We start from the raw sequence: 8558 nt of genomic DNA, 5'->3' as shown, positions 1-8558 counted from the left end.
GGAATCATCCAGAGGCAATAGGTGGCGAAAGGTGCTAGATTAGAGCTAAAAAGGAGAAAAGGGACATTGTAGCGCCACAGGCAGCGTGGGGCGCTACCTGTGGCGCAATTTCCAGAAACTTTATTTTTCCAGCGCCAGGGATAGCGCCCCATGCTACCCTGAGTGCTGGTGACGGGAAACATCTCCAACTTTGCCCGGAACAAGGTTATTTCGTCCCAAGACCTACCCAACGCGTATAAAAGCAAGACTAAGCCTATTTTGAGAGGGGAGACGCCACTTTGAAGGAAAAATACACACAAGGAACATCCGGGAGTGAGGATATCTAAGTTTTCTTCAACGTTTCTTAGCATGTTCAATTATTCAACACTTGTGAAATTGTTTTGATATTATCATGAGTGGCTAACACTCATAGTTCTGGGCTTGTGATTTAGCCATGAATATTGTTGTTTAAAGTTGACTTAACCTTGAGTACAATTCACTAATATATGATTATTTTTTCAATTCTGTGATTAATTGCTTAATTGTCTGGCCAACATTTAGGTTCTATTTACTATCTATGCTATGCTTGGGAAAGCCATATTTATATTAGAGAAGAATTGAAGAGAGCATGATCTTTACTTTGGGGGGAGCGGATTTGTGGTTATGATAGAAATATACCTAATCACCGTGCTTAATTAAATATCGCAATCTTAATGCATTCTTAATAGATTGCTTCCATATGAATATAGGCGTTAATCTATTTTGAATAGGCGAGTAGAAATTTAGGAGAATACTACAGGAATCACTACAACAAAAATAGTTTTTAGTGGCAATACATTTTTCCTTTAGCGGCAATAAATGTTGCCGCTGAAACCTTTACCGGCAATTATTTATTTGCTAGGCAGCGTTGCTAAAGGCTTTAGCGACAATTCTACCAAGTGCTGGTAAAGACATCAACTATTGCCCGCTAAAGTTGATTACCATTAGTGGCATTTATTTATCGGCAATTATAATGGCCACTAAAATTCCTTGAGAAATGTGCTACCTTATGCAATCTGTAGCCTTTACTATTACCGGTAAGGACCCATTGTTTATTGGTGACGGGAACCTCTTTTAGCGGCTAATGAAATGGCTACAAAAACTACTTTTTCATTCGCCTTTATTTATCTCTTCAATGACTTTTGTTATCGTCGAAAAAATTTAAATGTAAATATATAAAGATTATAATAAAACATGCCCCATCCTAAAATTCGTAGTGTATTTCATTGAATCCATAGGGAAAAAAATTCCATCCATAGTTTCAACAACATAAGAGAAAAAATAGATCAATTGAATCTAATGTTATTTGAAGCCCAACAAGTATCTCTTTGCAGTTCTTGATCATATTGGAAGTTTTCCACATGAAATTCTAGCTTGAAGATTCATCTACGCACCAAATAGATTGGCTAAATTGCACCAGATCAAGTTGCAGCAAAAGCCTCATCCAACTTACAGCTTAAAAATTCACCAAAATATTATAGCTTTCAACTAACCTTTGAAGAGTCTCACCAGACTAAAGTTATACTTCAAAAGCAGTGGAAAAGATCTTTAGAGAATGAACATGGCCACTTTCATCATGGAACTGCAGTTATCCACACAACACCAATCATATTTGAAGTTAAAACTCTCCAGATGCAGCCATCAACCAAAGAAAGCAACGTCCCTGATTCTTGTTAAAGTAACATATGTACTGAATTCTTCTTTGAAAAAGAAAGCAGGCTTGAATGTATCATGTGGGTTACAAGTATTTCCTCACATAATAAAAATAGAACTTTTCTAAGTAACTCAAATAACACTAAGCAAGCCAATTTATAGACAAAGACAATCACTGATATATATGCATAAAGTACATCAAAAAGAAATTTTTCTATAATGACGAGAAGCTAGGAGATGGTCTTACAATTTTTGTGTGACTTAATACTTAAAACTTGCACAGTGAGGAAGAAAAAATAATCAGAATGCTTGCATACATCTTAGAGAAATGGAAATACACTATCAAATCAAGTAATTTACTTGATGTAGCATGCTGAGTGGCATTTAGTGCTATTACATTATAACAACAAAACTCTATATGATAGATTTATTATTTAAACTCTGCAACAAAATTGTCCTTATTATTCTTGAGCTAGTTGAGACAAAAATGAATAAGTGCAGAAGTTAAATCAAAATTTAAAACTATTCACTCATTTGATATTATAAAAGAGTTACTTCCACGAAACATCGTAGAAGAAGACCAAGTCATTAATAACTGAAAAGGCAAAAGATCACTAGAATATTTTCTGGCTGAATATGCCAATATATCTGTACTAGAGAAGGCAAAGGGACTAAAAGAATATAGATTCAAACTTCAGTTTTAAAGGGAATCACAATCCATAAGACATATGTGAGAATTAGTTGACTTTATTCAGTATCTGTATATTTCAAAGTAAAATCAAATAATTATCCAAAAGCCTCATTCAACAAAAAAGTATATATATAAGCTGCAAGGCCCCAAATATCTATTTTGTCATAGTTCCTATTTAGTGTCCGGTCAGTTCAAGAAAACAAATGTTAGAGCTTAACCTTAAGAAAATAAAAAAAGTAGTAAGAAGACTATCACTTTCACTAATATAACATGGAAGTACTCAAGCCCAAGATTAATGTAAGAATAGAAGTAGGATGTATATGTAGAATCAAAAGTCGTTATAAAACGAGTAGAGCACACGTGTCACGTCATTGAAATGGCATGCTACAAGCGACAGAACCAGTAAGATATAGCTTATAACTTATAAGTAATCCTGCCAATCACTGCAACAACTTAGGTGTGAATTAACATAGATCATCATAGTGAAGTTTAAGTTGAAGTTACAAATACAAAATTAAAATATTTAGTTTGTCACCCTTTCTAATTCAAAAAGGATTAGCTGATTATTAAAAGTATTACTGTAGAGTATCATTTGTGTCATCACCACTCATTAATACTATGAGCTATCACATAATATATTTTTATTTTTAAATGTATATATGAGATACAAACTAAGAGATGCAAGTGAACCCCTCAACAAGAGAGTTGCATGCAATTTATTTGAGAACTCAAAAGTGCTTACAATTCGAAGGAGGAAGACCTTGAATTAGATTTCAAATCTTACACCTCAATCATTATATCATCAGTGACAGCCATGTCGTCAAGCTTGTCACCAGTATATTTGAAATATCTAGTTGCTTAGGCTGCTACATCAACAAATTGACTTCTTGCAGAAGCTGAATTTTTCATTTCTTATGCTCATGTTGTCATAATCTCGTCAATTTCTTGAAAACAAAGACACAAAATACATAGCAAGACCTGATAATCCAAAAGAAGTATAATAGATTCAATATTTACAAAAGCATCTTGACTAAATTCGAAGGCCAAAAACAGCTTCAGTTTGAAGATGGAACACCAAGAAATATAGTCATCATTTGTAAGTCAGAACACTATAAAAGCTTCCAGATCATGAGGACTCGAGTCTTATGGTGGTCTAAGAATTGAAGCAATGTCATGATAACATCTTTGTTTGCTCCAGTAGAACCAATCATACAACCTTAACAGCCTCATTTAACTCGGGGGTACTTCTATTGTTCTTCAATAACTTAACTCATAAACAAAAAAATCAAAGCATACGAATATCTGAAAATGATATCTCATCTTTTAAATATTTGAGGAACTACTTGCGAAACACTACACCATTATATAGTAATTATTGTTTTCTATTGTGGCATTTTATCAAACACCACATAGGCTTCTTAATTCTTATATTCTCCTCTAGAAGAAACACCACAAGCAGTAATAATAGTTTAAACAAATAAAAGATAATTATACCAAATCACAAGCTAAATAGAGAAAACAAATGAATCTGAGTTAAACCCATACTCCTATGATTACAAGATGATCACAAAACATGCCAATCTAAAAAATCAATTTAATGTATAGCATTGAAAAATTGAAGAAAAGGAAAAAGAGAGTTTACTCCAATTGACAACAAGAAGCATTAGCAAATCAATCATCCATTCACTCATAAAGAGAAATTAAATATATGTAAATGAGAGACATAGATTGATCTCGTACAAAGAATTTTCCCATAAATTGAGGTTAAGTCAGCCGCTGCCTTGATTGGAGTAAATCTAACACCACAACCTTCAGAATCATGGAACTTTGAAAGAGTATTCTTGTTTTTCACTAAATGATGAGAGTGAGGTTGTCGGCTGAATGAAAGCCATAGGCGGGATGCGTTAGAGAAGAGAGAGAGGGAAATAAAAACATATAGGGTTTGTTTTTGGAGGGAAGATAAAAAAGAATATGCTCTTTTGCTGGCTGTTTTTTTAAATAGCGAATTAAAAATAGACTGTTTGCTGGCATTGCATATGCCGGTAATAGTTTAGCGGCATTAAAACAATTTTTGTTGAAGTGAACAATTGTTCACTAAATAATTGCCACTAAATAATTGCCACTAAAAGCTATTTTTGTTGCTTTAATTAGCAATCATGACTGAATTGTATGAATGAGAGAGTTAATTAGAGAACAATAGGAGTGGTGAATCGATCACAACCCTGGAATATTTGTCTCTACTGAATACACAATAACTATTTTGATGCTTGATAAATTAGTTACTTGTTAGAATTATTGATTAGGATAACCACTCTTTTGAACTCTGATTGACTTGACTGAATAATAATCTTGGTGAAACTAGTGGGTAGTTAACATAAGTATCTATGGGTTCGACACTCGACTTATCATTTTATTACTTGTACGACCACGTATACTTGTGTGTGCGTTTGGGAGCAACACATGCCAATAGATAGGGACATTGATTTTGGTTTGGTGTCGGGCACTCAGCCCATCTCTATTCCTCGTATCGTATGGCACTAGCAGAGTTGAAAGAATTGAAAGAACAGCTCCAGGAGCTACTTGATAAGGGATTCATTATGCCTAGTGTGTCTCCTTGGGGTACATCGGGTCTGTTTGTGAAGAAGAAGGATGGTATTATGCGGATGTGCATTGATTACAGGCAGTACAAAGTTACAATTAAGAACAAGTACCCAGTACCGCGCATTGATAACTTATTTGACCATCTTCAGGGTGCTGGAGTGTTCTTTAAGATTGATTTGAGGTCTAGTTATCACCAATTGAAGATTCAGGGTTCTGATATTCTGAAGACGATATTCAGGACCCGCTATGGTCACTACGAGTTTCTTGTGATGTCTTTCGGGCTGACCAATGCCCCAGCAGCATTTATGCATTTGATTTTCAATGTATTCCAGTCATATCTTGATTCTTTTGTTATAGTATTCATTGATGATATACTGATGTACTCACGCAGACTAGTGAATCATGAGCAACATCTCAGGATTGTACTACAGATGTTGAGGGAAGAGAAACTATATGCTAAGTTTTCAAAATGTGAATTTTGGCTTGATTATGAGGCATTCATAAGGCACGTGGTGTCCGGTGAGGGGATCAAGGTAGATCCGAAGAAATTGAGGCAGTTCAGAGTTGGCCTAGACCGTCTTTAGCTACTGTGATTCGGAGCTTCTTGGGTTTGGCAAGTTATTATCGCCGTTTTGTGGAGGGTTTTTCATCCATTGCTTCACCTTTGACTAGATTGATCCAGAAGGGTGCCCCATTCAGTTGGTCTGACGAGTGTGAGGAGAGCTTTCAGAAGCTCAAGACTGCCTTGAACACAACTCTAGTTCTAGTTTTGCCGTCAACATCGGGTTCATATACGATTAATTGTGATGCTTCTCGGATTGATATTGGGTGTGTCTTGATGCAAGAGGGTAGGGTGATTGCTTATGCTTCATGCTAGTTGAAGCTCCATGAGAAGAACTACCTCGTTCATGATTTAGAGTTGGCAACCATTGTTCATGCACTAAAGATTTGGAGGCACTACCTCTACGGTATGTCTTGTGAGGTATTCACAGATCATCGGAGTCTACAACACTTGTTATGCAAAAAGATCTAAACTCGAGGCATCAGAGGATTGTACTCTAAACGAGGGAGGAGAAGTTATATGCTAAATTCCTCAAGTGTGAGTTTTGCCTTGAATCTATGGCGTTCTTGGGACATGTTGTGTCCAATGAGGGGATCAAGGTAGATCCGAAGAAATTGAGACAGTTCAGAGTTGGCCTAGACCGTCTTCAACTACTGATATTCAGAGCTTCATGGGTTTGGCAGGTTATTATCACCATTTTGTGAAGGGTGTTTCATCAATTGTAGCACCTTTGACTAGATTGACCCAGAATGGTGCCCCATTCATTCATGCACTAAAGATTTGGAGGCACTACCTCTACGGTATGTCTTGTGAGGTATTCACAGATCATTAGAGTCTACAACACTTGTTTACGCAAAACGATCTAAACTTGAGGTATTGGAGGTGGTAGGAGTTGTTAAAAGACTATGATCTCACCATTTTGTATCATCCCAGGAAGGCCAATGTGGTGGCCGATGCCTAGAGCAGAAAGACTGTGAGTATGGGTAGCCTTGCATATATTCCAGTTGGTGAGAGACCGCTAGCATCGGATGTTCAAGCTTTGGCCCATCAGTTCGTGAGGTTAGATATTTTTTAGCCTAGCCAGGTTCTTGCTTGTGTGGTTTCTCGGTCTTCTTTGTATGAGCGCATAAGAGAGTGTCAGTATGATGACCCCGGTGCAACATAGTGATGCTAAGGAGGTTTTTATTGGAGATGATAGGGTGTTACGGATGTAGGGTCAGATTTGTGTGCCCAATGTGGAAGGGTTGCGTGAGTTGATTCTTGAGTAGGCCCACAGTTTGCGGTATTCCACTTATCCGGGTGCCGCCAAGATGTATCGGAATTTGAGGCAACACTATTGGTGGAGAAGAATGAAGAAAGATATAGTGGAGTATGTGGCTCGATGTTTGAACTGTCAGCATGTAAAGTATGAGCATCAGAGGCCGGGCAATTTTCTTCAGAGACTTGAGATCCCCGAGTGGAAATGGGAGCGAGTTAATATGGACTTCGTTGTTGGGCTCCCACAAACTTTGAAGAAATTTGATGCAGTTTTGGTGGTTGTGGACCGGTTGACTAAGTCCACACATTTCATTCCAATTGTGACTACCTATTCTTCAGAGCGGCTAGCTCACATCTATATCTGTGAGATTGTTCGTCTTCATAGTGTGCTAGTGTCCATTATTTCCGATCAAGGCATGCAGTTCACATCACAATTTTGGAGAGCAGTGCAGCGAGAGTTGGGCACACGGGTTGAGTTGAGTATAGCATTCCACCCCCAGAAGGATGGATAGCCTGAGCGCACCATTAAGATCTTGGAGGATATGTTACGCACTTGTGTTATGGATTTCGGGGGTTCTTGGGATCAGTTTCTACCGTTTGTAGAGTTTGCCTACAACAACAATTACCAATCAATTATTTAGATGGCTCCTTATGAGGTCTTATATGGGAGGCGGTGTCGATCTCCAGTTGGTTGGTATGAGCCGGGAAAGTCTAGGTTATTGGGTACTGATTTGGTTCGGGATTGGAGAAAGTCAAGTTGATTCAGGATCGGCTTCATACAACACAATCTAGACAAAAGAGTTACGTTGATTGGAAGGTTCGTGATGTTGCATATATGGTGGGAGAGAAGGTATTGCTCAGAGTTTCACCCATGAAGGGTGTGATGAGGTTCGGGAGGAAGGGCAAGTTAAGCCCTCGGTATATTGGCCCTTTTGAGGTGCTTGAGAGGATTAGAGAGGTGGCCTATAAGCTTGCATTGACACCTAGTCTATTGGGAGTTTACCTAGTGTTTCATGTTTCTATGCTCAGGAAGTATTATGGTGATCCGTCTCATGTTTTGGATTTTAGCACGATTCAGTTAGATGTGGATTTAACTTTTGAGGTGGAGTCGGCGGCTATTTTGGATTGGCATGTTCGAAAGTTGAGATCAAAGAATATAACTTCAGTGAAAGTTCAGTGGAGAGGCCAGCAAGTCGAGAAGGCTACTTGGGAGACTGGGAGAGAGATGCGGAGCAGTTATCCACACCTATTTGAGACACAGGGTATGATTCTAGACCCGTTCGAGGATGAACGTTTGTTTAAGAGGGGGAGAATGTAACAACCCAGCCGGTCGTTTTGTGTATTGTAGCCCCATTCCCCCATTTATCACTTCTTCTATGTTAATTTGTGGTTACGTAACTTTCCGGGGTGGTTTGTTTGGTTCCGGGGATGTTTCAGAGTGAATTGGAATACTTAGTCCCAAGGTTGGAAGCTTAAGTTGAAAGAGTTGTCCGGAGTTTGACTTTTATGCAAATGACTCCGGAATGGAGTTTTGATGGTTCCAATAGCTTCTTATGGTTATTTTGGACTTAGGCGTATGTCGGGATAATGATTTGGGGGTCCGTAGGTTGGTTTAAGGCTTTTTGGCGAAAGTTGGAAAATTGAAGGTTTGAAAGTTTGAGAGGTTTGACCAAGAGTTGACTTTATTGATATCGAGTTTGGATTTTGGTTCCGAGAGTTGGAATAGGTCTGTTGTGTCATTTGGGACTAGTGTGCAATATTTGTGGTCAATCAGAG

General features: G+C 38.0%; 1 long non-coding RNA gene across 1 annotated transcript; it reads right to left on the bottom strand.

Moving 5' to 3' along the window:
- Window positions 1–1220: 1220 nt before the first annotated feature.
- LOC107793730 (uncharacterized) lies at window positions 1221–4369 on the bottom strand. The gene is made up of 2 exons (XR_001649785.2): window positions 4103–4369; window positions 1221–3340 (listed from the first exon to the last, which is right to left on the bottom strand). It is a non-coding gene; the product is annotated as an uncharacterized LOC107793730 (long non-coding RNA).
- Window positions 4370–8558: the final 4189 nt, after the last annotated feature.

This window comes from Nicotiana tabacum, chromosome 14 (genome assembly GCF_000715075.1).
Source record: "Nicotiana tabacum cultivar K326 chromosome 14, ASM71507v2, whole genome shotgun sequence".
Classification (NCBI taxonomy): Eukaryota; Viridiplantae; Streptophyta; class Magnoliopsida; order Solanales; family Solanaceae; genus Nicotiana; species Nicotiana tabacum.
Note: the sequence above shows the minus strand (reverse complement) of the source record. Positions and strands in the feature narration are given on the sequence as shown.